The following is a 27,461-nucleotide window of genomic DNA, read 5'->3' as shown; positions in this document are numbered from 1 at the left end:
ATCCTGCAGCCTCCAGCTTTCCTCCTAAAAGACAGTACAAATCCAAGGCATCAGCTCAGTACTGAAGGCTATACTCAAGCAGCTTTGGGTCCTTGTTAAAGCCTCCAGATGGATTGTCTGAACACTTGGAGAATCTAGCCTTCTTAGCAAGGTAATGTTAACTAACAGTGATCCTAGTATCCATATGCAAAAATCATAGCTTTGAAAAAGAAATACGTGATTTGTTGATGTTTTAGTTTAATGCTGTTGTTGTTCTTCTGTTTGTTTTTAATGTTCATTAAGGAGGGGGTAGGCTAATTAGATAATGGTATTTTATGGATGAAAGAGTTGAAGAGAGTCCATCCCTGAGTTCTGTAAATGCCACACACTAACTACTCAGTCTACTGCTTGGTTCATAGGGTGCCTTCTAAGCACCAGAGCCTCAAGAAGAATGGAAACATAAATGGATCTGCACCAAAGCCACCCTCTGTAGAAGCAATACTGGCAGATCTTGCCAGATTACACAAGCATGACTTCCAGACTGGATCTCCTCTTTTTGTCCCAGAAAATAAGGCAGTTATCCAAACCTTTGGAGCTTCAGGGAAGAGGTCACCAAAAGAGAGAAGTCCTCTACCTGGTCCTTGGGTACCAGTTCCCAAAATATATATATTCTCTCTCTCTCTCTCTCTCTCTCTCTCAATCTCTCTCTCTCTCTCTCTCTCAATCACACACACACACACACACACACACACACACACACACACACACACACACAGACTTTTAAGGGTATAAACTACAAAAAATTTTATTGGTAAGAAAACAAAACCAAGAAGAGATAGCACATAACTCAGACACGGGAGTGAGCACATCAAATACACTGAGGGCTTAACAGCACAGATCTTTATGATGTAGAAGTAGATTAGGGGTTTGACTTTAATTTGTCTTTGAATAAATGCTTCCCTTTGTTCTGAACACCTGGTCCACTTAATCATTCTTGCTGTTACAGTATTTGAGTAGTTGAGTAGAGAAATCAAGTTTGATCTGTTCAAATTTGGGTCATTATGACATAGATGTCTGAGAATCTCTTTAAACAAAGGATTGGTTCTGCCAGATGCTCCCTTTAAGACAAATGTCTTACCAACCTTGAGATATGTATTTTCCTTTGCACTTTTATGATTAAAACAATTGTTTTCTCAAGTGTTTTATTCCCAGGACAAGTGTCTGTCTTTATGATATCCTTGCTCACTTCCCAGAACATGCTAATTATTTAGGAAGGCTGCTCTCTTTCCTTTCTTTTTTTTTAAATTACATATTGCAGCGTACTGGGAGAGAAGAATTAAAGCCAAAAAATTAGCAACTATGTGCTTTTAAACAAGCATTCATTGGTACAATGTTTATCTCCGAATTCCTGGCTTTTTTCCCCCAAACCTCATTTTTCCCAATCTTTCCTGTCTCAGTCCCCAGTCGTTCCTCATGATGGTCTTCCAACTGGGTACTCAAAGGGAAGTGTCAGACACCCTCCAAACCAGAGGTATCTGTCAAAAACTATCTATTTCTTCCCCTTTCAGGTACAAAAGCTATCTGCCTTCTCAATGTAAAGAACGTTGCATGCACTTTTAATCCACTCACCTTTTTGAAAAATGAGGGTGAGGCTTTGATTTATTATAAGTTAACTATCTATGCTCTCATGCCAACAGATTATTGGGCCGTGTGGCAGTCTTGTCCATCATGTTTTATGGTGACGGCCATTCTCATCTTTGCTGGGGAGCAAAGAGTGGAATTTTAACTAAGTATTTCCTGTGTTTCATAGGCCAAAGTCAAAAGGCCACGTTCTGCATGAACAACTTCCAACTGGAGTTACTCATGTATATCTGAGTTTAGCTTAAATATTCCAGCTCTTAGACAATATTAAATATTAAACATCTTTGGTTTTTGTGTTTAAGACATTTCAATGTGCAAGGTAGACAAGAGCATTAATCAAATCATTAATCGTTTTTGAGGAAACATTTAGCTTTTGAGGAATCAAAGCATGTAGGACATTTTAATCTCCAGTCCAGCTCATGTTCTGCATCTTTACAGACCAACCACTGGGCCTGAAGACAAGCTTATCTTGAAGAGTTCATTAGCCTAGACTGCTCCTGTTATTTGAGGGACAGCTGTGGTATGATGGGACACAATGGGCTAGAGCTTAGAAGTTGCTAGATCAACTTAAGAGGTAGGAGAATAGTTAAATGGACTTGCGGAAGTCATCCAGTCTTTCCCAATATCTCCACATCTGTGAATTACTAACTTTACAAGGTTTTATTAACCTTCAAAAGATACTAGATGGTATATTGGGTGGTGTCATGGTATTTCCCCAAAAGCACTTTGTTGTCTAAGCAAAAAATAAACAAAAATCCCAAGTAAATGTCCAATAATGATGGAGGTAGTAAAGAGCAACTTAGAGTCAAACATTGATTGTGGGAATATAAATTGGTATAACCTCTTTAGAAAACAGTTACAATGAAGACTGATTAAAATTGTCCTCTCTGAGCCAATAATTTTTCATAAGGAAGTTTGTCACAGGAGATAAAAAAGAATAATTCAAGAGGAAAAGATGTGGAAATAGCCTAAATTTTAAGTAAATGAAGCAATGTTAAGACCCTTAGGTTATGTTTTTGCAGTGTTAAGTGAAGAAAAATGAACTCAAAACACACAATCTGTATGATCACATCTTTGTAACAAATAAGAAAAAAACAAACATTAGAAAGGAAAGAGATGGGAAGAAATAAAACACATGTCCCAATAGTAATTAGTACAACAGAACAAGAGGATGGTTTAGACACAAGAGTTACTTGAACTTTCATCCCTCTTTAAAATAAACAAACAAATAAATATACTTGTGTATGTGTATGTGTGTGGGGGGGTTGGATATAGATAGATATAAATGATACTCAGTGCATGGTAAATAGATTTTTTTAAATGTCATAGCTTATAATCAACTAGAACATCTTGCTCAACTAACTTTCCAATTAACTAAAGTTTTTCCTTAATTAGCCCTGCAAAATAGTTTTGAAATATTCTCCCCAGTGGTTTTATCTTATTTTTCCATCCAGCTATCTGTAAGATGATAGATTTTTCAGGCTAGCACATTTGGCATCTGGTCAAATAGCAAAGGCTTGAATTTAGTCGTTGAGTGTCACGAGGCACAACATCAAAGGAATGTTCAAACATTGCTTCCCACATACTGCATGGCCCATGTCACTTAATCCTCAAGAATGCAGAGCAGCGGGTGGTGGGCGTCCATGGCAGGAGACCATGTGTGTTTCCATCTACAGGAGAGTGGGGGGGGCGGGGACAATAAAGGGATGAGGAAGATGTGCTCTGAGCGTAGTCATAGGTCAATTTCAGAGAAAGCTCTTTAGCACAGTGTAGTGAATTAAACCAAAGAAGCGGGTACAATAAGCCCCTACTAATTTACAGGAGAACAAAGCACACAAAACAGGCAACTTCATGCCTACTTGGTTTCCTAACCCACCGGAAGTATCATTTATTGCCTTCAGATGAAAGCCAACTGTAGTGGTTTACTTCTGTGATATTACAAAATACCATTTCTCTTTCCAGTATGTCCTACAGGCCTCCCTGTGGCAGAGTGCCATACCCCAAAGTGGAAGCATCCACCCAGAAAATGGAAGATCGTTCATGTTGACGCAAATCACGTGGGAGGTAAACTTTACAGAGGATGAACAAAACCATTGCAGAAAGTACATCATTCTTCCATTTCAAATGGAGAGATATTTCTTCACATGAGTTCACTTAATGATTAAAAGAAAAAACAAAACAAAACACCCCTTTGTTTAAAAATAAATCCATACGGGGGTCAGTGGCTCACGCCTGTAATCCTAGCTACTCCGGAGGCTGAGATCTGAGGATCGTGGTTCAAAGCCAGCCCAGGCAGAAAAGTCTGTGAGACTCTTATCTCCAATAAACCACTCAGAAAACTGGAAGTGGCGCTGTGGCTCAAGTGATAGAGCACTAGCCTTGAGCTGAAGAGCTGAGGGACAGTGCCCAGGCCCAGAGTTCAAGTCCCATGAATGACAAAAAAAATTAAAATTAATAAATAAATAAATCAAAATTCTTTAAAGGCTTGTGAAATCCACAAAGCTTAGAAATAAGAGATATCTCAGAAATCATGGCTAGCATGGTGGCACTAGCCTGGAATGTTAGCAGTAGAAGGATGAAGCAGGAGAACCAAATAAATGTTCAAGTCCTGAATAAACCTGTATGGCAAATTCCATGCCAGCCTGGGCGCATAGCAAGACTCTGTCTCAAAAAATCAAAAGCCTTTCTAATCCCATTCACAACATACTCTTGTGAATACACACATACACACAGACACACACACACACACACTTTTTGTAGATGAAGAAATGGCTCTGATAAGCAATTTTTTCAATACCACACAGCCAGTGAAGTCAAGATTCACAGGCAGGTCTCCTGGCTTCTCTGCTGCCCTTGTTTTAACACTCCTCAAACTCCAAAGGGGGGTGGGCGGAGGAGGAGGTGAAGCTGCTAGGCTCTGACTAGTGCTGTCCAGCAGGAACTCAAAAGCAGTTACGTGAGGCAAAGTGCTTTGTAGTCAGGCTGGAGTTAAAATTCTGACCGTCAATTACTACTGTGCATCTGACCGTCAATTACTACGGTGCATCTTTCAGCAGGACAAATAAGCTCTCTGAACCTCAGACTCACCTATGACACAAAGACCTTATACCCTGCTGCATGATTTGGGGAGGGTGAGAATGAAAGGAAATAACGCATGTATGTCAAATGGTGAGCAGAGCACCCACACACCATGGGATCTTAATGAACACAGTCTCCATTATTACTATGCCCCTTACTTGAAGACAGACTCAAGTCCTGACCTTCCTTCTACAGCCTAGAAAAAAGATATGGTCCAAATCATTCATCCTTCTTGACAGACGCTGTGTGGTCATTTCTGTACTCAGCTTTGCCTGGCAGAATTGATCTAATTCAATCTGGACCACTTAATCCTTGGCACCATCTTTAATACTAATCTCACCAGTTGTTATTTTCAGTATCTCATCTACCCAAACAGGCTATTTTTTTTTTTAGATTAGTGATTTTAACTCTAAGCTGCCAATAAAATGGAATTATCTTGAAAACAGCAAAATCCTGCTGAAGGAATGTCAATATAAACACACACAAGAGGCAGTGTTGTATGTCACTGGCTTGGGTACCAGCTCAACTGTAAACTAAGCCAATGCTATTTTGAGGGAATTAATATCTATATTTGCTTACTGCCTCAGCCACCCTATCATCTGCTAGGTTTGAATGTCCTTTCAAAGTGAACTTGATCCTCCTGTTTCATATTTGGTCTCACTCCAGAGAAGTGAATGCACTGGCATAGTTCTGCCATTTGTCAGCCAGAAGCCTGGCTACACATTTGCTTGTCAATCTCAACCTAACCTATCCTCATAATGAGCACTTGGGGTTTCCTGTAACCAAGCAGACATTCTGTCATTCACCAGCAATAGCTTGCCATAGTGGTCGACACCCATGCGCCTTCACGAACCACCTCACTAGGCCTGTGGAAGAAGTCTTCAAATGAATGCACCTTTTTTAGGGATGATGACACCAGAGAATGGTTAAAGTCTGTCTCTTACCACAATGAGGATAAATGTCATTTCTGCCAAAGGGTTTTGCTAATGAGTGCAATTCTACAAGGCCGCACATCCTGACACGAGAGGCTCTACCCTTACAAGTGAGTAGTTCCAGGGATGGCTAAGGAACTCAAGGCCATAACTCAGAGTGGGCACTCAGCTGGGTCATTGATTACTTCCAACACTCTGCTTTGGGCAGTTTGTTCATATTGTCATTTTCACTGTCCCGCCACTAGTGTCCAGGTGAGTGTGACAAACCTCAAGGTTTGATCCTTATTAACTCGGCATGCCATATTTCAAGTGAGTTCTCTGGCATTTGGATTCACGCATGCTTGTGTCAGTGGGTTTCAAAATTGTTTCTATATATGTCATGGAAAATATAGAAACATATCTATTTCATTTATATATTAGTTTGTTAATCAGGAACTGGTCTAAAGGATTAAATAGTCTCTTGCTAAGATGTTAAGATATGTGTTTCTGGGTACAGTAATTGCTCACCTTTTATGTGACTCGTCTTCTTTTATAATGCTGGCATTATTCAAAAGGCAAGAAGGGACTGCTAAAGAGCTGGGAAATTAAGCAAGAAAAATAAATCTCAGTTCTCACTGGCAGGTGCATGATGCTTCCGTGTTTCTGGATGGCAGGGTAGTGTTTTAGTGTAGCAGTCACATGTGAGACACAGGGAAGGACTTCCAGTATGGATTATCCGTGAAGAGCATGTTTGTTTCTACACGTGCCTGAAAATGCTGGGTTTCATTATCATTCACTATAAATATGACCACTAGTACTCTGGCTTTAGAAATCCACTATTTGTGAATAGTTATTCATCCAAATAATGTATCCTGTAAAACTAAGGACTCATAGAAAGACCTGGATTGTATTGGCTCTTAACATGTTGGAAATGAACAGAACGTAGATTCTGTTTGGACGGGAATAGTTTGCTGTCGTGAATTCTGAAGAGGTAAAGCAGCTCTTTGCTATAAAGGCAATTGGTCAGGGTATAAAGATTAGTGTATACCTAAGTAAAACCTTGTGTATTAGTGAAAGTAAAAATGCCTTCCTCCCAGTTCTTTTCAGTCCTTCTGTTGTCTCTTCTTTCTATCTGACTTACGCCCTCTAGTGTTTCTGGGATGAAGTACAGTGCTCAAAGTTCAATTTGTGAGGTATTTTTTTGAAATCTTAGTATTTTCCCCCAGACACCATACACTAAAGCAAACTTAATCACCCGATGTTTTGACCTGAGCTCTAGGTGACAGTAAGAATTCTTTTATCTGCAAATTTCAAAATTAGTAGAATCTCATATTCCAATTTCACATCCCAAAGGGGCATTTATATCTAATCTGATTGCTAGAGGTAACTTCTCCGCCTTTGAATCCTTCTATCCTAATTTACTTTTATTGTGGTATGCATAAGAGGAAAGGATACTCTAATGAACTAAAGCATGTAAGTGGGGATTTATTTGGCATATTTCCCAGGGGTAGAACTTACACTTTGATTCTTCTAAGTTACCTAAGAGGTTCAAAGTATTTTGACTCAAAGGGGGAAAAAAGCGATTAATTTTTTTAATGGACTCACAAAACCCAGGACACATTTTCAGATACAGAAGCCCTTAGTCAAACCAGGAGGGACTAACACTTGGAAAATGTATTGCTTATGAGCACTCTTACTTCACAGAAAACAAAATATATTTCCAGAGCCGTCAGCTGCTATGGTGTTACTTTGGAAACCAGCCACAGCTGATTAGGAGAACTAACTATAGGCCAAGGTCACCTAGGGATCCACCTACCATAGCACCCACACTTAACCACAGTGCCGGGGCCTGACAGGCCAGGCCAGACTGCTATTTTCAGTGAGAGTTCCAGAAAGAAGGTCCTGATTGTCTTTCATGCTGTTAGCATCCATGTTGTGCAAAACAATGCTGAACAAGTCTCATTTCTATGCACTGATGACTTCCCTTTTTTTATCCCATCTCTTTTGGCACTCCCGCTTCAGGTTTACTGATACGTTACATCACAGTATTATTAAAATGTACCTTTAAAGAACACAAATCTCACCCATTCATACAGCTCTGCTTTGTCAATCGTATCACCCAGTACCTAAGTAGGAAACCTTGGGCTGATTTAGCATCCTTCACTCATCTTCTGTTGCCAGGCCTCATCCACTCACACTGACCAGAGTCTGCTGCTGATCCTCTCTTCTTCCTGGCCCACTATCTATCTGTAGGTCCACCATTCTGCTGAGATTGCTGTATAACTTTCCAGCCTCCTAGTCTCCAATTCACCAACATTCAAGCATTCTTTCTCTCAAAATTACAACCTAGAATACTTCTCTTTTTGTTTAAAATACTTTTATGGTACCATCATCTATTAAGACCTCCAAATCTTCACAAAAAATCCTCTAGAGTCTTAGGCTATTTTAGGCTGCTATAATAAAGTGCCACACACTGGGTAACTTATAATTAATAGAAATCTATCGGTTTTCAACTGTGAAGGCTGGGAAGTCTAAAATGGAACAAAAACCTTCTTGCTTTTTGCATTATTCCACAGAGAAAGAAGGGAAAGAGGAGAACAAAGCCATCCTTCCATAAAGAACATAGCCCTGAGAGAATGAACTCAGACCCAAAATCATGACAGAAATTCATTCATAGGACATAGCCTTCCCTCATGATCTCAGATCATCAAAGTCATACCTTTCAACACCTTTACAATGGTACAAAACTAAAGCTAAGTCTTGAAGGAGGTAATCAGAACATAGAACCTACACTGGCAGTCAAGATTATTTGATATCCAGAGTTGTCCCCACTCACTCTTCCAGCCCTTTCTGGTGCTAGCTTCCAAAAGGTGATGTCAAAATGTCGGGGAAAGGAAGTTAGATCTGAACGAGGATGTGTTGGGGCTTTTGGACTCATGTAGAGAGTCCAATTCTGGGAGACTTGGGAACCCAATGGCTGTTCAAATTAAGACAGCCACCATCCATAGCTCATGCATATACTATATTTCATACTCTCTCTTCTTTCATTTGATGTTGTTATATTCTGTTTATCTTTCCTAATTCCTAATGTGGATGTAAAATAGGTTAATCTGAAAAATTTGATGTTGAAATCAACAATGATTAGTATTATTGATCAACAATGTTAGACCTCAATAATCAAACACATTGCCTTTCCTAGGGAGTGATTCTAAGCTCTTTTTTATCAGAAGCATTCAGACAGATGGCTGACCTAGAGGAAGAAGGGAGCTAGAACAGTGTCCTTGCACAGGGTCCTGGAACTGCCTGTGTGGATAGGTGATCCTCATCTCCGCAGCACGGAATAGATGGATAGGAGCAGGCAGATTTGGACCTTCAATTGGATTGACCCATGTAGTGTGCTGTGAGGTTTTTGGTTTGTTTTTCAATGACCATAATTTTGCTGGTTGGTGATTAGAGGTGGGCAAATCAGCTGGGCAGTTCATTTTTAGATCTTGGGGTTTTTTTCTTCAATACTGATGGAGTGAACCCAAGGCCTTGCACATGCTAGGCAAGTGCTCTACCACTTGAATTACATCTTTCTCTACTGGGTCAGATGGCTGGTGTAAGCTAAACCTCACTTGCATCTCTTATGATGAACAGGCTGCTAGAGGGTCTTCTCTATAGGGCCTTAAAGATTAATTTGTAGTGGCCCCATAGGTCTGGTGAGGCAGGAGTTGGTGAACCTCAGTCTGCAGGTGTTTTCCAAGTTTCTTGTAGTCTTATGGTCAGAATAAGTCATGTACTCTAACCCAGAATCAAGGAATGGAGAAAAAGACTTCTTGGTAGAAGTGGCCGAAGGTTGGAATCTTAGGAAAGCAGGAACATGTGGCATTTTACATTCATGTCACTTTGGAGGATCTCTCAGCTTCTCTTAATAATCAGTGCTCATGCATTGCACACTGCATTCTGCATAAGCTGATTTAACTATGGGATGGGAGAGCCCTCTCTGTCCAAATGAGCACAAAGAGAAGGCAAGCACTGCCCAGCAGCCATATGAAAAGCTTTGTTCATGCATGTTCATGTCCCTTAGAGGCTAGGAGAACACCTTGCCTTCATTGATGTTGGCCTGTCCATGGGGGGAAAAGGGCAAGACAAAGAATCCTAAAGAGATCTAAGGGAGAGAAATGATAACATGTCCCATGCTGTGTTTTGGAAGCAGGGCTTTTGAAAAATTTCAATATGCAGCATGTTAGTGGGGACAGTTCTCACTAACATAGCAATGTAGCACGGGTGAACCACTATTTTCTTCCAATAACTACAAACTCGACAACACACATAGTCTCCATCCACTTCTGTGGGCTACATCCAATTATTTCCAATTGATGAAGGAACTCTGGTCTCTTAAAAACAAAGTAAAAACTAAAGATAGATTCTGTTGAGGAAAGAAAATTCTTGTATGTTGTGCCACTACTTAAAGATGGTAAATAGATGATCACTGGTGCTTCACACCTGCAATACTAACTCACAGCTCAAAGCCAGTCCAGGCAGGAAAGTCTTTGCGACTTTTATCTCCAATTAATCACCAAAAAGCCAGAAGTAGAGCTGTGGATCAAGTGGTAGAACACTAGCCTTAAACAAAAAAAGCTTAGGGAGAGTGCTCAAGCTTTGAATTCAAGCCCCAGGACCAAACACACACACACACACACACACACACACACACACACACACACACACACACACACACACGTAAAAAATAAAAGTTTTAAAAATTGGTCTCAAAGTGATAGACTCTATGTGTAGATAGATATAGATAGAAAAATATACCTATATGTATCTATGTGGAGGAAAAGGTACCTTAACAAAGTTATTAAACAGCTTTGTTCATACATTTATTTATTCATATTACCTACTCAGCCCCCATAGTCATTTAGACTTTTACTTTTGGTGAACAAATACCTTATTTTCCAAGCTAAGTCTTGAACAGCTTGTAAGGTTTGATTACCTGTCACCCTCTGCATTGTGGGAAAAATGAAGGGATGTCAATTTATATCTCATTGATGGATCGATTGCTTGGATCAAGCGTATGAGAGAGGATACAAACAAGCCAAAGGGATCCCCTTTTTCATTTAGATAATATCTTGCTTGAGCCAATGGCTGATTCATAGCTAATCATTGGATCTTAACCAGTGACAGCTGGGGTTTACTGCTGTATATCCGCCTCCTCATCTTTATTCTTTCTGCAAAGGCAGAAAACAGAAAGGCCTGCACAGAGCCATCACACACACACACACACACACACACACACACACACATCAAAGGCAACTGACACAAAACTGAACAAGGAAAAGGCCTCCTGGCCCAAGACTGGCTTTGGGCAGCCACCTTCAAACACATGCAAAGTTAACCAGTAGGCAGCCTCCTCATCCCATTCTTTTAGGGGAGGAGACTGAGGAACAAGGCTCATTCCATTTTCCATGTGGCCTATTGTGGTACAATGATGGAAGGAGTGACGTACTCCATCAGTCAGTTATATGCCAAGTCATAGCAATGTTGGTATTTCAAGCCAGTAATTCTGTCTAACAGAAACTTTCTGGCATTTTTCCATTCCTTTAGCAAGACTGCAGTTGTAAATCAGCAAGTGTGCTGCTGCTTCAGGTAGGTGTCAAGAGCAGTCTGGAAGAGTCCTCAGAATAATTTAGGGTATGAATTTAGGAAGGAAGGTCAGTTTTCCTATTTAGAATCAGAGCAGTATGCCAAACATAGTTTTGGAGAAATGCTTTAAATATCAGTCTTGGAATTTGAATTTAGAATATATAAAAACACAAAAACTCATACCTTTTTTTTTTTTTTACCATCATGAATTTTAGCCAGGTTCTTATCTCTGACCTCTGAGCATGCTATAAATATGGGAGGCACCTTAGAATAATCTACTTTGGATTAGTGAAAATCCCTTTTTATTCAACTCATGAGGACAATTTATTTGTAGCTCTAAGAGGTAAAGAAGGTGGGTATCATTCTAACTGAAGGGGATTGAGAACAGAAAACTAAATGTGTGGGGAGAGTATAGCTTCCAGTTTTACATTTTAATAACGGGTAATAACATGCAAGAACTTTGACTGCCTGGACCTTCCTTTTTTATCTCTAAAATAACAGTGCTCTTCAGAGGAGAAAATGTAACAGAACTTTGTAGAATATTAAGAAGGCTGAATGAGAAGCTGTCACAGACCACTTTGTGTTGTTATCATAGGATGCATGAGACAAAGTGATTTATACAGGAAAGAGCTTTATTCTGACTCTCCGTTCCGGAAGTCCTAGTAGACGCTGCCAGCATCTGCTTGACTTCTGATAGTTCTTGTGCTGATCCATGCATATGTCAGAAAAGCGAATAGGAAGGCCACATGGGTGGGAAAGAAGTAGAACAAAGAAGCTCAACCATTTTAAGCAATAGTTCTTATGGCTATTAACATCCTTTCAGGATTCACACTAATTCCTTCATGAGGATGATCAAGTTATCCATGGCCAAGTTACCCCTTAAAGATTCCAGGGCTTTTCACTGTCATCATATCAGCAATTAAATTTCAATATGAGCCCTTGCTTGAAACAAACCATGTCCAACCCATAGCAGAAACCTTAGTACAATGGTTATTCAACTAGCAGCTATGTGGGGCTAGAACTCACATGTGTCAGGGCTCTGCACAGAGTCCAGCAGCAGCTTCCCTCTGACCTAAGGATACTCGATTACTACAAGGCAGAATTCAAGTAGAATGTGAAGAGTTGGATCTAACAACCTCCCAGGTGCTACCTGTCCTGATTTGCCAAACGATCGGGTTACAGAAACAAGCCAAACACAGTAAGTGTTCTTCAGTGGGAAGAATCTAGTGCAGGAATTTATAGTTTGGAAACAACTCATGGAGAAGGCAGAGGTTCTGGGCTTGCTTGCTGTGGTCCTGGCCCTGTATCCTTTGCATCCATTCTCTGTATCCTCTGTATCATTCCCCTTAGGTCCCTCAAATGCTTCCTCTTCTACAGGGTAACTGTTGACTTCTTCTAAGAGACCCTCAGCAAACCCCTCCCCCTCATCAATTCAGATGTACTCTCAAGCCCCCCTACCATGTGCCAAGAGGAAGGACCACACCCTTGGAATCATTCTTCCTACCAAAAGCCCTGGGAAAGACAGAAACCTCCCAAGTAATATTTGACTCTGATGACACTGCTTAAATCATTAACATCTGGCAGCCAAAGGAAACACCCGGTCCATGTGGACACTTGAGAAAAAGGAACAGCTTCAAGCTTAGCCTTCCACAATGTCATGTGGGATGGACATAGGCAAGCTGCACACACAGCAGCAACACTCGGTACACAGCTTGTCCGCTGACAAATATTTACTGACCTGATACAGTTGTGGTTGTAGACCTGAGGCCAAGATTTTAACAGCAACCATATTAAGCAAAGAATGTATGCCGAGTGCTAAGGGGGAGGACAGGAATGTACAGCACAGTAGGAAGCGTGGGAAGAGAGTCTGAAGTTGGGGATGGGTGCTTTACCACTTGAACTGCAAGCCTTTTACAACTTCAGTTACTTTTCAGATAGGGTTTTTCACTTTTTGCTCTGGCTGGCCTAGAGCTATGATCCCCTTATGTTCCTGGGATTACAGACCCTATTCTTTGAGATAAGATCTTTTTCTGGGGCTGGCTTCAAACCATGGTCCTTCTATCTTCGTTTCATAAGTAGTTGGGATTAGTAGATGTGAGCCATTGTTCTCAGCAATATCTCCAGTGATTCAAGTAGACCTTTGGAAAACGGTAGGCATAGGCAGCATAGCCAGTGCAAAGGCTCTGAGGTAGAAGCATACTTGGGTGTGTCAGTGGAACATAACAAAGCTGGAGTGCCCCGGAACACAGTGGATTGAGGAAAGCAGAGACATGGGTGACTGAGAGGAAGCCCTCATAGGCAAATGAGTGAAGTTGATATTCTTTAGAGAAAGATTGGGGCACTGTGATGTGATATGACCTAGGGTTGCATAGAAACACGCTTTGGCCTCTGTGTGGTGGGCCTCAAGGGTCACCATTTGTGTTCAAGACAACCCCCTTTCACTTTTGCTCTGGAAGATCTCAGGGCTGTTGCCTGCCAAGCTGGCCCATCCTTTCCCCTGCCCCCACCCCATCACAACTCCTTCTTCCCTGGAAGCCATCTGAGAAGCAGGTGGAGATGGACAGGGAAGGGGGGGCTCTCTCTTTCTGTTTGCAGACTTCCCTGTAATTCCAGCTCCACCTGGAAAGATCCATTAGAGCTAATTAACGACTCCCTTCAGTAGGTGACTCTTCACTGTGATTAATTCTGGGTCAGAGACAGAAAGCTCGTTCCATTATGGTTCTTTTTAAAAATTATTATCATTCAGGTTTCTAATACTGCCATGAACTGCGGGTGAATTTCTGAAGTCATGTTCCCTAGCTGTCACAACTTGTAATAGAAAAATTCAATTTATAAGGAATTAGGAGAGGCAGGAAAGGCATGCTCCTCGGTCTAGAACAAAGGAGATCAATCGTGACACAATGGCAGCATGACATCCGTGGACTTTGAAGATTCCAGGCTTCCTCTCCATTAATTAGAGAGAATCAAGAGTTCTGCTGGTTAATTATTAGCAGAAATTGCACTTTGCCAAAGCAGATGCCGACGCACTCCAGATGCCTCCAGCTGCCGCTCTGCGTGGTAATTAAACTGTGTGTCATGCAGCCCTAGCCCCAGCTTGTCGGCAAGTAACACACTTGGATGGCCATGGCCAGCACTGGCCACCAGGTTCAGGTGTGATCCCAGGATTCCCTACACAGAGACTCCAAGAGGCTGACATCACTTTGAATTTATGACCTTGGACAGGTAGGCCTTTGAAAATCCGAGCAAGAAACAAAGGTGATCTACTGTCTGCCCTCATAATATGACTGTTAATCAATCAAGGACATTCACCTCCCAGGCTTAGCTGGTTCTCTTATGGTGTTGTTCAGCAATCAATTTACCTAAAAACATCTTGATTTTAATTTACAAAGGCACATATACATTGTACACAAGTTACACAGTGTAGAAATATAAAGGGAAAAATGTAGATTTCTCTGAGAAATCCCCCCATCTCATGCTCCTGAGATATCGGAAGTTTTTTTCATTCATATATATATATATATATATATATATATATATATATACATATTGGGGGGGGTCCAGTCGTGGGGCCTGAACTCTGGGCCTGGGCGCTGTCCCTCAGCTCTTCAGCTCAAGGCTAGTGCTCTACCACTTGAGCCACAGTGCCACTTCCAGCTTTTTTCTTTTTGCTTATGTGGTGCTGAGGAACCAAACCCAGGGCCTCATGCATGCAAGGCAAGCACTCTACCACTGAGCCACCTTCCTAGCCCCGTTTATTTTTTCATATTTTGTCAAGATACTCAATGCAACTTGGACTATTTTCCCAACCAGCCAGATTAGTAGATTTCAGGGCATCTGCTTGATTTTATATCCATGAGCACCTTAGCTCTCCTTAGTTCTGTGACCACAGCTCTAACCTAAATTCCAAACCAAGATTTACTTGGATTTGATTGCGTTGATGCAGGGTGCTAGGACACTGACATTTATTTGTATGATCTTATTGGAGGGGTTTTGTTGTGTTTGTTGTTGTTGTTGTTGTTTGTGTGTATATGTTATATGTGAGTACTAGTTGTTTGAACTCAGGGCCTGAGCACTGTCCTTTAGCTCTTTCAATCAAGGCTAGTACTGTACCACTTGAGCCACAACCCTACTTCCAGTTTTTCAATGGTTAATTGTAGATAAGAGCCTCTTGGGTTTGTCTATCTATACTGGCTTTGAGCCACAATCTTCAGATCTCAGCATCCCGAGCAGCTAGGATTACAGGTGAGAGTCACTGGCACCTAGTGACCTCCGTGTTTTTATGTAAGTAATGAGTGGTCAATCCAACACCACCATCATAGTGTGAGCAGTGCAGCTGAACCCAAATATGCTGGGGCCAACCTTTAATCCAACCACAGTTACTGCTGGAGAAGAATGTGGAGGCACATGAGCATCGTATACACTCTCACTACTGCAGAAGTGAGCAGATGCCTGGGGCCTGCTCCCAACTCCTGGAGAAGGAAAGCAGAACAAAATGCTACCCTGCCAGACATTGAATGCTGTCCAGATTAGCCCCAAGCTTCATTTGCCATAGGTAAGGCAGCAGACAGTGCCAACTCAGTGATATGCCCTTCCAGACATTGGTTTCTTGGGGGAATCATCTACCCTTCAGAGCTAGGGCTAGACAGGACCTAGGGTGTGTGATTGCCATTCAGAAGCCTTGAGTAATGAGACTGTCTTACAAGTCTGTCCTCACATACATAGATTGCCTGGGGTATTCTGACATTTGCTGGCATGAAGACTCTTGGGTCATTTGACTGTGTATTTATTAAAAGTATTTTAAACTCTACAGAGCACCAGAGCTGGCCTGGCTGGCCTCAGACCCCCTTGCAAGTTACTAAAGTTTCTCCAACCACTTCAGAATCTCCCAGATCTAGAAGGTAATAAGCAAGTTTCCTACATTTCTTTTTTTGTACCAACCAGTTCTGGGGCTTGAATTCAGGGCCTAGGTACTGCCCTTGAGCTTTTGAGCTCAAGACAGTGCTCTACCACTTGAGCCACAGCTGCATTGCTGACTCTTTTAGAGTGTCACTGCCTTTCGTGCTGGGGCTGACTTTAAACTGTGATCCACAGATCTTATCCTCCTGAGTAGTTGGGATTACAAGCATGAGCTGTCAGCACCCAGTTCCTGTACATCTTGATAATACTATTCACTACACCATTTGTAACTCATTACTAGATGGTCTCCTTGCTATAGACTTCTCTCCTTAAGGGCAGGGAGCATATGCTATGTGTGTCATTTCTATGAGCACCTGGCCAGAAGCTGGTACAGGTTTGAGCCTGCAGTCTTGTTTTGTTTAGTTTTGGTGTGGGTCCTGGGGCTTGAGTTCAGGGCCGGGGTAATATTCCTGAGTTTTTGTGTTGAAAACTGTATTCTTTCACTTGAGCCACAGCTCCACTTCTGCTGGGTACGGATTTGAGACCAGCTCTGTTTCATTGCACTTTGATGGTGTTTGTTTAGTAATGGGCTTTTGCAGTGGCCATGGTGACTGTTTCTATGTACATAATTTGATGCAGTGTATGATTTCTAGGCTGTGGTACCCAAATACTGATCCAGGCATTTTGGTAAAGGTATTTTGGAAATCTACGATCTGACTTGATGATTACCCTTGATAATAAGGCAGATTGCCCTGATTCAAGCAATCAATTGAACTCACACTCAAGACTACAACATCAGCTCCTGCTTGAATTTCCAGGCTGCTTTTATTCCTATGGAATTTGGATTTGCTAGTCCTTACAATTGTGTGAGCCAATCCCTGAGAAACAAAGTCAACAAAACAACCACAAAAACTCTCTCCTTCATCTCATTGGTTCTGTTTCTCGAGACCAGTAACAGGACATGAATAGATCCATGTGAAGCACTCACCCCCAAGTCCACTCCACACTTATTCTCTGAAGACCCACTACGTGCCAGTTGTATGCTAAGTGCTAGGAACAACACTTAGAAGAGGCTCTTTTAATCTTAGGAGGGGTTTACAGCAACACAGGAGGTGTCTTAAACAAACAGAGCCAGCCTAGATTTTTTTCAGGAGCTAGACTCAGACAGTGAGTCACCTGCAGCTGCTGGTGCTTGAGGCCCTGGCATGGAGCCAAGAGGAATGAACCACATGCGCCAGATATCTAGGACACCCAGGCTGTGTAGTGCCAAAAGAGAAAAGAAACAGAGCCTGGAGGGAAATGAGAGCAAAGAGATGATGACGCTGTGAGCCCCTTAGGTTGAGAAAGCTTTCTCCCGACCATTCCCCAGAATTCTTCTTCCTGGGGTGGACTTCCACATGACTTCACTTCCTTTCCCAGAAATCCTGGGGTTTCTCATCATTCCGGAAGCTTCAGGGAAGGCCTGTCTTTGGATCATTACTGAAAGTTATGACATTTCAATGATACAGGAAAAAATGGCTAGTGAGAGGTGCAGAAAGGGCTTTTGTTCTTTGTAGTTTCTCCTGAAGTAGCATCTTCTAATCATCTTTTATAGGGACTCATTACCCTGTTGGGTGTTCTACTGGAAAGGAAATAAGAGAAAGCAGTGTAGAACAAGACCAACCAAGACAGATTTAAAGAGAAGACCAACGTTAGCCTTTCTTATAATCTAAAGACGGTTATCATGGGGCTCTGTTCCTGAGCAAGAGCATGGCCACACCTTCCTCCTCCCCAAGGGATGGGTGCAAAGAGGACAGGTTCTAACCAGCCAGAGCTGCCCCTATAAGCAGCCAGGACTCAAAGCTAGGGCAGAATTGAGTGAGTCTTATAGCACCAAGGATACATGGATAAAAAGACACTGACTACTGTCCATCATATTCAGCTCTTCATCAGTGTACAAATCTACGATGACTACGGCTAAAAGATTTGCAAGCACAGCCATTCTTGGTAATCCTTGAACTTTCATTTTCCAATTAGAAACCCTAAGACAGAATTCTTGTAGTTTCCTTTATTTCAGGGAACGGTGTATGTGAGGGCTTGTGCTGTAATCTGTCACCAATATTTGGAACCCCGAGAAGCCATCTCTAGCTTTCCAGGGACCACCTCTGGCCCACATCCACATCACAGACTGCATTAATGATGGCTGCTTACCAGACGATTAGAATCCCACCTCAGCCTCACTTTCTCCCTCATCCACCTTCCCTTTACCCCACTTATCCATTCCCTGCTGCCACAGGTTTGGACTGAACTTTGTGCAAGTCAGAGATAATATCTGTCTACAAGTCTGTTGTCCTTATAGGTCTCTGAACTGCTCAAGATCAAGAGCTGTGACATTTCCTTTCTATGCCTCTCAACAGTAGCATCTAATAAATCTTCATATGTTTTAGGTTCTTTGAAAAACAGCCAGTCTTTAAGGCAACATTTGAAAACAAGGTTTCTGCTAGAATCCTGCATTGACCTAGGGCCTGACCTGTGACTCAATTTAGACTAAAATGATTTCACAATGAAACAGCTAACAATTACGAATGCTAATAGCACTTCAAGTTTAGAGTCAACACACATGCGTTTCATATGATTTTGAAAACAAAAACTGAATTATGTGAATTGTACAGTGGGAAAACTGGAAGCTCAAAACAGCATGGAAAAAGGTAGAATTGTAGGTCATATCAGCTAGGCTGGCTTTTTCTCACTCTGCATGGTACCTTCAAAGCTACCACCACTGCTGTGGCTTCAACCCAACTTCACTAAGATGCTCCTTCAGACCCAGGAGTCTCCAAAGGAATCTCAAGCTCTGGGGCTTTCCCTCAGAGGCTCCCAGGAAGTAATTTCCAGGTCCACCAGAACATTTATTGTATGGCTAATCTTTTAAATTCTCAAGATGAACCGGATGCTTCAACAGCTGCTCTCTTGGGTTTAGGTGTTGTTCCTTCACAGAATCCATGCCTGAATCTACGATAGACAATTTTTAGGTGCCTCATCCGACCTGACCCCGTAGTATTTTGTCTCTTGGTCTTGGCATTCCAGTTATCCTTTCTCTTTGCGTTTTACAGGGTAGCGACATTTGCCACATGTCGACTTCTGAAGGTGGTAGGCCTTAGAACCGCAGTGGCGGCACAACGTGTGCGTCTTATTGCAACACTTTCCAAAGGATGACATTCCCTTTGTCATCTTGCCTCTGCTGCTGAGACCAAAGAACGAAATTTCCAGGTCTTACTCACAGGGTTCAGTTATTTCCCAATGAATCACAGTTGACATTTCCTCAGCTGAAAAAGATGCAGCTGATGTTGGAAGCCGAGAGTGGAGAAGGACAGGCAAGAGGACCTGTCCCACACCCCTTTCAGGGGCTTACTCAGGAGGAGGCAGATTCCTAGGAGCTGCTTTCCCCTGCACAACTGCTCCTGTCTGTGGACTAGCCACATGGATAGTACTTCCCTCCCACAGCCTCAGTGCTCCAGACACAGATCCAAGGAAACACAGAGATATAGTATGTCTCAGTCTCTTTCATATTACTATAACTGAAAATGGTATTTTATAAAGATAAAGAGGCTGATTTTGGTTTATGATTTTGGAGGCTGGAAGTCAAGGATCAGATGAGGTTCTCATGAGATGTCACATGACGGATGACACCAAAACTTGGTCTAGGTGAGAAGAGCACAAAAGGAAAGGAGAAAGAGAGAGAGGGGTCCCCTGGTGAGAGAGGCCAAAGGGAATGGACTCCCTGTATAAGAACCAGCATGCGCACACTCAATAAGCAGTCCACTGAGAATTAGTCCATTAATCCCTTCCATAAAGAGCCCTAGGCACAATTATTTCCTACTGGACCCCATCTGTCAATACCTTGCCACTGGAGACCAAACTTCCACACAAAACCCATAGGGGACAAACTATCTCAAAACTCTACCTCTCTCCTGTCAGCCCTGACAGGGATAGCCAGGTCCTTCCAGCACCATTCTTGTAAGAGAGGAACAGGAGTGCCTTTGGTCCAGTCCCTCCTTCTCATTCCTATACCTGCTCGTGTGCTTGGGGAGAATGAGCCTACTGCAGCTTCCAAAAAGATTCTGCTCTCTGGTGGGTGCAGCAGGTATTCATTCCTCAGCTCAGCAGGTCCTCTTTCTCCAGGAGTCTGTTTTAGCTAGCTAGCTAGAGAGAAAGAGAGAGAGAGAGAGAGAGACAGAGAGAGAGAGAGAGAGAGAGAGAGAGAGAGAGAGAGAGAGAGAGAGAGAGAGAGAGAGATATGTTTATTGTAAAGGCAATGAATGGGAGGTTACAATTATATAAGTAAGGTAATGAGTACATTTCGTTTTAAACACTGTTACACCCGTCCCTCATTTTCTTCTGCTTACCACTCCCCCAAGTTGTAAAGTTCATTTCCAACATAGTGTTTAGTGCATATCATTGTTGCATTAGTTCATCCTTTCTCCTGCTGTTTCTGTGATTCTCTTTCCATGGATCAGATAAACATATACAAGACAAAGGGTACAGAAAAGAAAAAGAAAAAAAGAAAAATGACTGCATACAGGATGTAATAAGAGCCTCTTGTTTCCAGTTCTTGGTGTTCATGTTGATATGCTTCATTATATATGGCCCTATGCTCTTAGCAAATGGGCTATTGTGATCCCTTGCTGAGAATCTCATAGACATATTCTAGTTATTACAAATGATGCTCAAGCTACCAATACAATCATGTTTGTTGCAGTATTATTTACCATACTTAAGATATGGAACCAACTCAGAAAGACTGACATTGCCCCATTCATAAAAAAAAAATGGAAAGACCTGGAAAAAGTTATATTAAGCAATGCAAACCAGGCCCAAAGACATGTAGGTTGCATGGTTTCCGGGAGTCTTTGATAATCAACAATTGTCACCTGAATGGCAGGTATCACATTCATTTAGTCTTTCATTCCTGGCCTCATAGCCTCTTTAGGAAGAGGAAAGGAAAGTTCTTGATGTATGGGTACCTTTGCAAATGCTGCCCTCTCTCTCTCTACACACACACACACACACACACACACACACACACACACACACACACACACACACACACACACACACACACACACACACACACAGAGAGCTGATTGTGGGCTGACAATCTCCTGACCCTCAGCCCTTCCTCAGGTTTCTCCAAGGAGTTGCTGCAAAGAAGCCACCATCTGGAAGCCTTAACAAGTGGTCAGAAAGGTGCAATGGATCCTGGCAGCATCTTTGAGCTCTCTTGCTGATGGAAGCATACCAGAGCCCCTGCTTGGGGTCCACACATGAGAAAAACATGAGAGAGGGAAATTAATTTTTACAAAGTTTTAGACTAAACTGAAGAGAAAGTCTTAATCTATCTCTATACTCTAACCCTGCCAGTGTTAGAATTTAGGGAAAATAGGAAATAAAAACTAGGAAATCAGCATGGGTGGGGCTGGTTGTGGGCCACTTACTGTCACCTGGAGACCATCATTCTTTTGGCATCAGGGTTCTTCAGGGGACCCATCTTTACTCTGGGCATGGAATTTCTTGCAGGAGTCCTAGTTCCAAACCCTCTCCCTGCCCCCATGACAGACAGACAACACTGTGATAGGCTTCTCACTACCAGAGGAACTTGGACATTGATTACAATTCCTGTTTTATCCATTGACAGGGGGTTTTAAATGAGATGATGTGCTTAGGTTCACAGTGAGCACTACTTTCCTTAGGAAAGGTCCATCCAAGTCTGACTTGCAGGGAGGTCCTGGTGGCATGTACTCCTAGAGTAGAGTAGCTAAAAGAGGTCTGCCTAAGGACAGCCTCCCATCACCTGGATTTGAAACATTCCTCTCACCATTTAATAACTGTGTGAATTCAGCAAGACTTTTGGCCTGGCTGAACCTTGTTTTCTTCTCATGGAGTGGGACTTTTGGGAATACCACCTTCCTCGTGGATGCCAGAGGAGCACATGCCCAGCCCAGCTGACCCTTCCCCTATTCTGTTTTCCTGCTTCTGGCTACCACTCCCTCCTTATAGATCCTTGCATGTCTGTAATGCCTGAAGCTCATTCCTGAGCCTGTTTCCACGCATCTTCTTGCACGCCTGGCTCATCCATACAGGGAAGTCTTGTACAATTATACTCTGTAGGATCAGGGATTTTTTTAGAACATGAATAGGCACTCAGTTCAAGGACAAACAGGCTCTGTAGTCAAAGAAATAGAGGGACCTCACAACACTTAATATGATCAAGACACCCTAGAAAAAAGCACCCCTCTGGACTCACACCCAGGGTCAGGGTCACCAGGATGCACTTTCAGAAGTGTTGGACTCAGAAACAATAAAACAAAGAAGCAAATAAATAAAAGTAAGGAGGGAAGGAGTTGCCTCCTTATCCACTACCCCTTCCTCCAAGTTCTGACTTCACCTGTCACAGAGCACACCCTGTCACTGTCCCTGATCTAGCTGTGCCCTGTGTGCCCAGATAGAGCAGGAGGGAAGGGAAGAGGAGCTACAAGAAGCACAAGAGAGCAATAAACTCTGGACAGCAGGAAGGGCAGCGTGCTTCAGATAGGGACAGAGTCTTGAAAGGAAAAGTTACAACAGCAGAGATGGAACGAAAGGCATCCCATGGTTGAGGGTCCTTTGATCATAAGTTAGATAATACCATTGGAGCTGTTGGAGGCTAGGGATGGTTGAACCATGAATTTGGTCAGGGTGGGTAGAGATGGAACAGGGACAGCATGAGTTAGGGCTGGAAGGTCTTTGCCTAGACAAGTCTGCAGAGAGCTCACTAAATACGTAATTGTCGCCTTCCCTGTATCAGGCACTCTACTGGGAGCTTGGAGGTAGAACAGCCAGGACACAGATCACACTCTAATTCTCATAATCCTAGTATATAAAGACAAGTAAATGAATGAACAAACATGCAATACCATGCCATATAACAATAGGTGCTTTAGTACAGGTATAGAAACAAAAGTGGATAGGGTGCTGTTTTAGATGGGGGCCAGGGCAGCTAAAGGAGATGACACCAGGTGGGCCTCAGTAGGAATTCTGGGATTTACCTGATAGGTGTTGAATTTCTCTAAGCAGGAGGTGACAGAGTGACCAGATAGGAGCAGTTGTCTTGAGCCAGTGGTTTACTAGCTCTAAGGTCAGAGAAAGTCCACACAGAGGCATCCTCCTCTATTCTGATAGTCAAGGGGTGCTCTGGGCGGTTGGATGGAAGTAAAACTCCTTACCATGCACCTACTTGTTTGACTTCCCAGGTGGCCCCTGGGGGACCCATGGAATCCTTTCAATTCTTGGCATCTTGGCATTGGGGAAGTACCTGTAAGATCCACCCACTAGAAGCAAGACAGGAGCTCAGGGCTCTGCCAGTAACCCCTCTCCTGGTGAACACAGGCGACAAAGCAAACTTGATCTGCCCTGCTCATACCGCTCCATGAAGGTACATGATTACTACATACAACAGTGAGATGTCAGCACAGTTCATGCTGAAAGTGACTATCACTGGGGTTTGGGATTTGGGGAGAGAAAGCAGAAGAATGGTTTTCCATTTGATGGGAGAATATGACCAGACAGTTGGACTGGATTCCTTTCTTTTCTTCACATAGGAAAGCCTAATAAATATGATTGCTTAGATTTCACTAACCACCATCTTACCATTGCTCTTCCAGCCTCATTGGCCACCTTCCTATTTCTTGGAGCATGAGAATACTCCAGCTTCAGGCCTTTGTACTTGTCATCTTCTCTGCCTTAAATGCTTTGCTTCAGATTTCTCCATGGTTGACACTTCATTGTCTTCTCATTTCCACTCAACACCATCTTTTAAGGATGGCTTTCATGACCAGGCTGCCCCTTGACAGTGCCTAGCTCCCTTCTGTGCTTTCATTCTTTCTCCGTAACACTTTTAACTGTGTGAAGTAGCATCTATTTTACTTTTGAAATATGTCACTATCTTCTCCCTCCTTTAGGAAATAAGTTGTAAAAGAGCAGGAACTTCTCTACCTATTTTATATCCCCATCACCTGCAATAGCAGTTGGCTTAGTGGAAGCTTCACAGAAAGTCCCCAGATAACTGAAAGCTGTTTCTTGTATAGTACAGGTTCTGGGGCCAGAACCTGTGTTGCAGGTAATCTAAAAACAGTTATTGTATGCCTTGGTCTGTTCAGAATAGGGGGGAAAAGGCGAACAAGAGCACATTAGTCTACATAAAGATGGAAGAATTCTTCTGATAATTTTTCTCCATAAACTCCTGGTACTTATAACTCTAGATGCTGGTATGAGGAATGACTAGATCTGGTCGAACATTGGTCTAGTTGTAGAACATTTTGCTAGTTCTTCTAGTGGTTCCAACCTGAAACCCTTCCACTTACAATTCACTGCAGGCGATCACTGCACTTAAAGCCACCTCAGGGTTCGTCAAATTCAGATGTAGTTTAACGCTGGAACAGGCTGTCTTATAGAACCCACATAATGGACAAGAGTGTCTCAGGCTAGGCTACAAAGTCCCATTGAATAATCGTGTAACTGGCTGGGAGCCAGTGGATCATGCCTGTAATCCTAGCTACTCAGGAAGCTGAGATCTGAGGCTGGCAGTTTGAAGGTAGACCAAACAGGAAAATCTGGAGACTTACTTATATCTACGGCAAAAAGCTGGAAATGGAGCTATATCTTAAGTGGTAGATCACCAGCCTTGAGCAAAAAAGTTCAAGCTCAGCGCCCAGGCCTAGAGTTGAGCCATAGGAACTTGCGCATGCGCGCACACACAATAATGTGTAATTGACATACCATAAATTTACGATAAAAATGGTAGGAAAGAACACTATTGGATTATGAATAGCAAACAACAAAATGTAAATTGAATTAGAAAATGTGTGTTTATGCACCTTGAGGTGAACATGCTTGAGGGAAGCACTTAAAGACTTTGAATTTTTAAAGAAAAGCTGAAAGCTGTATTTGATTCCGGTGCCCTGCATCTTGTATATATATTTTTCTAATTTGGGAAGGGGAAGGGAAATAACAAAATGCTGAAATTGTACCAATGAGATGTACAAGACACTATGTCGAAAACAAACTTTACAACTTCAGAGGTGGGAAGGGAAGGGATAGTAGGGGAAAAACAAAGAAGGAGGTAACAATGCTCAATAGAAAATGTACTCATTACCTTACTCATGTAACTGTTGCCCCTCTGAACAATATTTTTACAATAAAAATATATACAAAGAAAAGAAAAGCTGAAAGTTTCTGCTCTAGTTTGATGACCCTTCGCCCCTTCCCTTCTCTCCTTTTTTTTTTTTTTGAAAAAAAATGGTAAAGATGAGGTACAGAGGGGTTACAATTATATAACTAAGGTAATGAATACATTTCTTTTTGAACAGTGATACTCGCTTCCTTATTTTCTCCCCCACACACCCAACTCTCCTCCCCCACCCCAAGTTGTAAAGTTCATTTCCAACATAGTTTCTAGTGAGTATCACTGTTGCATCAGATTGCCCTTTGTCCCACCATTTCTGGGAAACTACTTCTCTTCCCCAAATCAGATAAACTTACATACAAGATAACGGGTACAGAAATCAAAAATAGTGACAACAAGGAATAAATCAAAGGGAAAAAAGAAAGAAAGAACTGCGAACAGTACAATCATTTTTTTTTAAAATCAAAAATAGTGACAACAAGGAATAAATCAAAGGGAAAAAAGAAAGAACTGCAAACAGTACAATCATTTTTTTAAAAAAAGAAACCTTCTTGCTTCTCCTTCTCTCTTTTAATGGTTCTCTCCCATGTCTTCCCTGCCATTTTCTTCACTTTTACTGGCTGTATACTTTTTAATCTACCCCTAACTATAGTAAAGTTTTAGCTCATATTGTAACCTAAAAAAAAAGTAGGATCACAGGGTACAGAACCTGTCAAGATCACTTTGGGCTGCTCATTTGAAAGGTTGTAGTCCTCATCTGGATTCCTATGCAAAGAAGAAAAAAGAATATAGAGAAAAAGAATTTTTCTATATACAGAAGAAAAAAACGTTTCCATGTCATCCAAGGATACTGGTAGAAATGGTAGAAATTCAATTCTATTTTTGTTTAAATTTCTAAATATTAACATTATAAACAATCTTTACAGTTTAGGTCAAAGAGTAGAATCAATAAGAGCAGGAAAGGTACATTTTAGTAGATTTCAAACAGGGAGATGAGATTGAGTATTCTGTTCTAGTGGAGTTAAACTCTACTGGGATCTTCAGTGCATCAAATATAAGGAAGGAAGTCTAGTTAGGAACCTAACCACTTGCTAGTCAGTAGCCCTGCTGCTGACATCTTGGTGAGACACAGTGCTACTTTGCCTCTGTAGTGAATCCCAAGATTCCACCTCTTCATCTTTCAAATGCAGACCAATAATTGTGTTCTTCCCACTTCATTAGACTAGTACACAGAAAAATAGCATGGTCGAAAATGTACGCATTATCCTGCCCATGTAATTGTAACCCCTCTGTAAAGTATGTTCACAAATAAAATATAATAAAAAAAAAAAAACAGAAAAATAGCATGGTCGAAATGGAGTTGTTCTGAAGACTTAAAAATCATAGGAGTCATGTTATATTAAATGATCAAAAAGTTACTTCTGGCCATCTCTCCAGTGTTTCGTAACCTTGGTAATTAGGTGATTGTCAGTCCTTTGACACCACCTAGGAAAGTCCCAGGATTGAAGCAAAAAAGTTAGAAGGAAATCACTCAGACTCTGCTATTTGTTTTGGAATCATTCTCAATAACATAAGTAGGAAGTTCAAATCTTCAGAGCGCTAAAGAGGTATTTACATTAGGAGAGGCCATAAAGAACCGTGCATGAATGCTGTATTTCATAGCTGCTTTTCCTGTGAACTGGGTTAGGTCTGTGAACTTTAGAACCTGGAATGGGGAAAATACATTTAGATTATGACCCAGATCAAAATCTTCCTATGTCAACTGCAGAAGAAGGAAATCTGTTCCCCAGAGACCTGACTCAGGAGTCTGGAATGCATACCTACCTATAAATAACAAGGGTATTCAGCCATGTGGTTCTTTCTCCCCACCTGGGTTGTTTAGGAATTTCAGTTCATGCTGGGTAAATGATTAGTCTGTGTCCTTGTGAAAGAAATGCTTGGGTGTAGAGAGATTCATGAAGGACATGAACCATTTATGCCACTCCTCTCATCAGCTAAAGCCCACAGCTTTTTCTTTGAGACTCATTTACCTGGCAGAGTGTCTCAACTCATTAAGAACTTTTCTCAAAGACAAACCTTGAGGCAGACAGGTGCTAGAGGCTGTTGTTCTAAAATACTAGTCACAGAGA

General features: G+C 41.9%; 1 pseudogene; it reads right to left on the bottom strand.

The window, feature by feature from the left end:
• Positions 1-19,011: 19,011 nt before the first annotated feature.
• Positions 19,012-19,370, bottom strand: LOC122110832 (annotated as a pseudogene).
• Positions 19,371-27,461: the final 8,091 nt, after the last annotated feature.

This window comes from Dipodomys spectabilis, unplaced genomic scaffold (assembly GCF_019054845.1).
Source record: "Dipodomys spectabilis isolate Male_0828 unplaced genomic scaffold, ASM1905484v1 ptg000081l, whole genome shotgun sequence".
Taxonomy (NCBI): Eukaryota; Metazoa; Chordata; class Mammalia; order Rodentia; family Heteromyidae; genus Dipodomys; species Dipodomys spectabilis.
The sequence above is the reverse complement of the archived record's forward strand: the minus strand, read 5'-3'. Positions and strand labels throughout refer to the sequence as shown.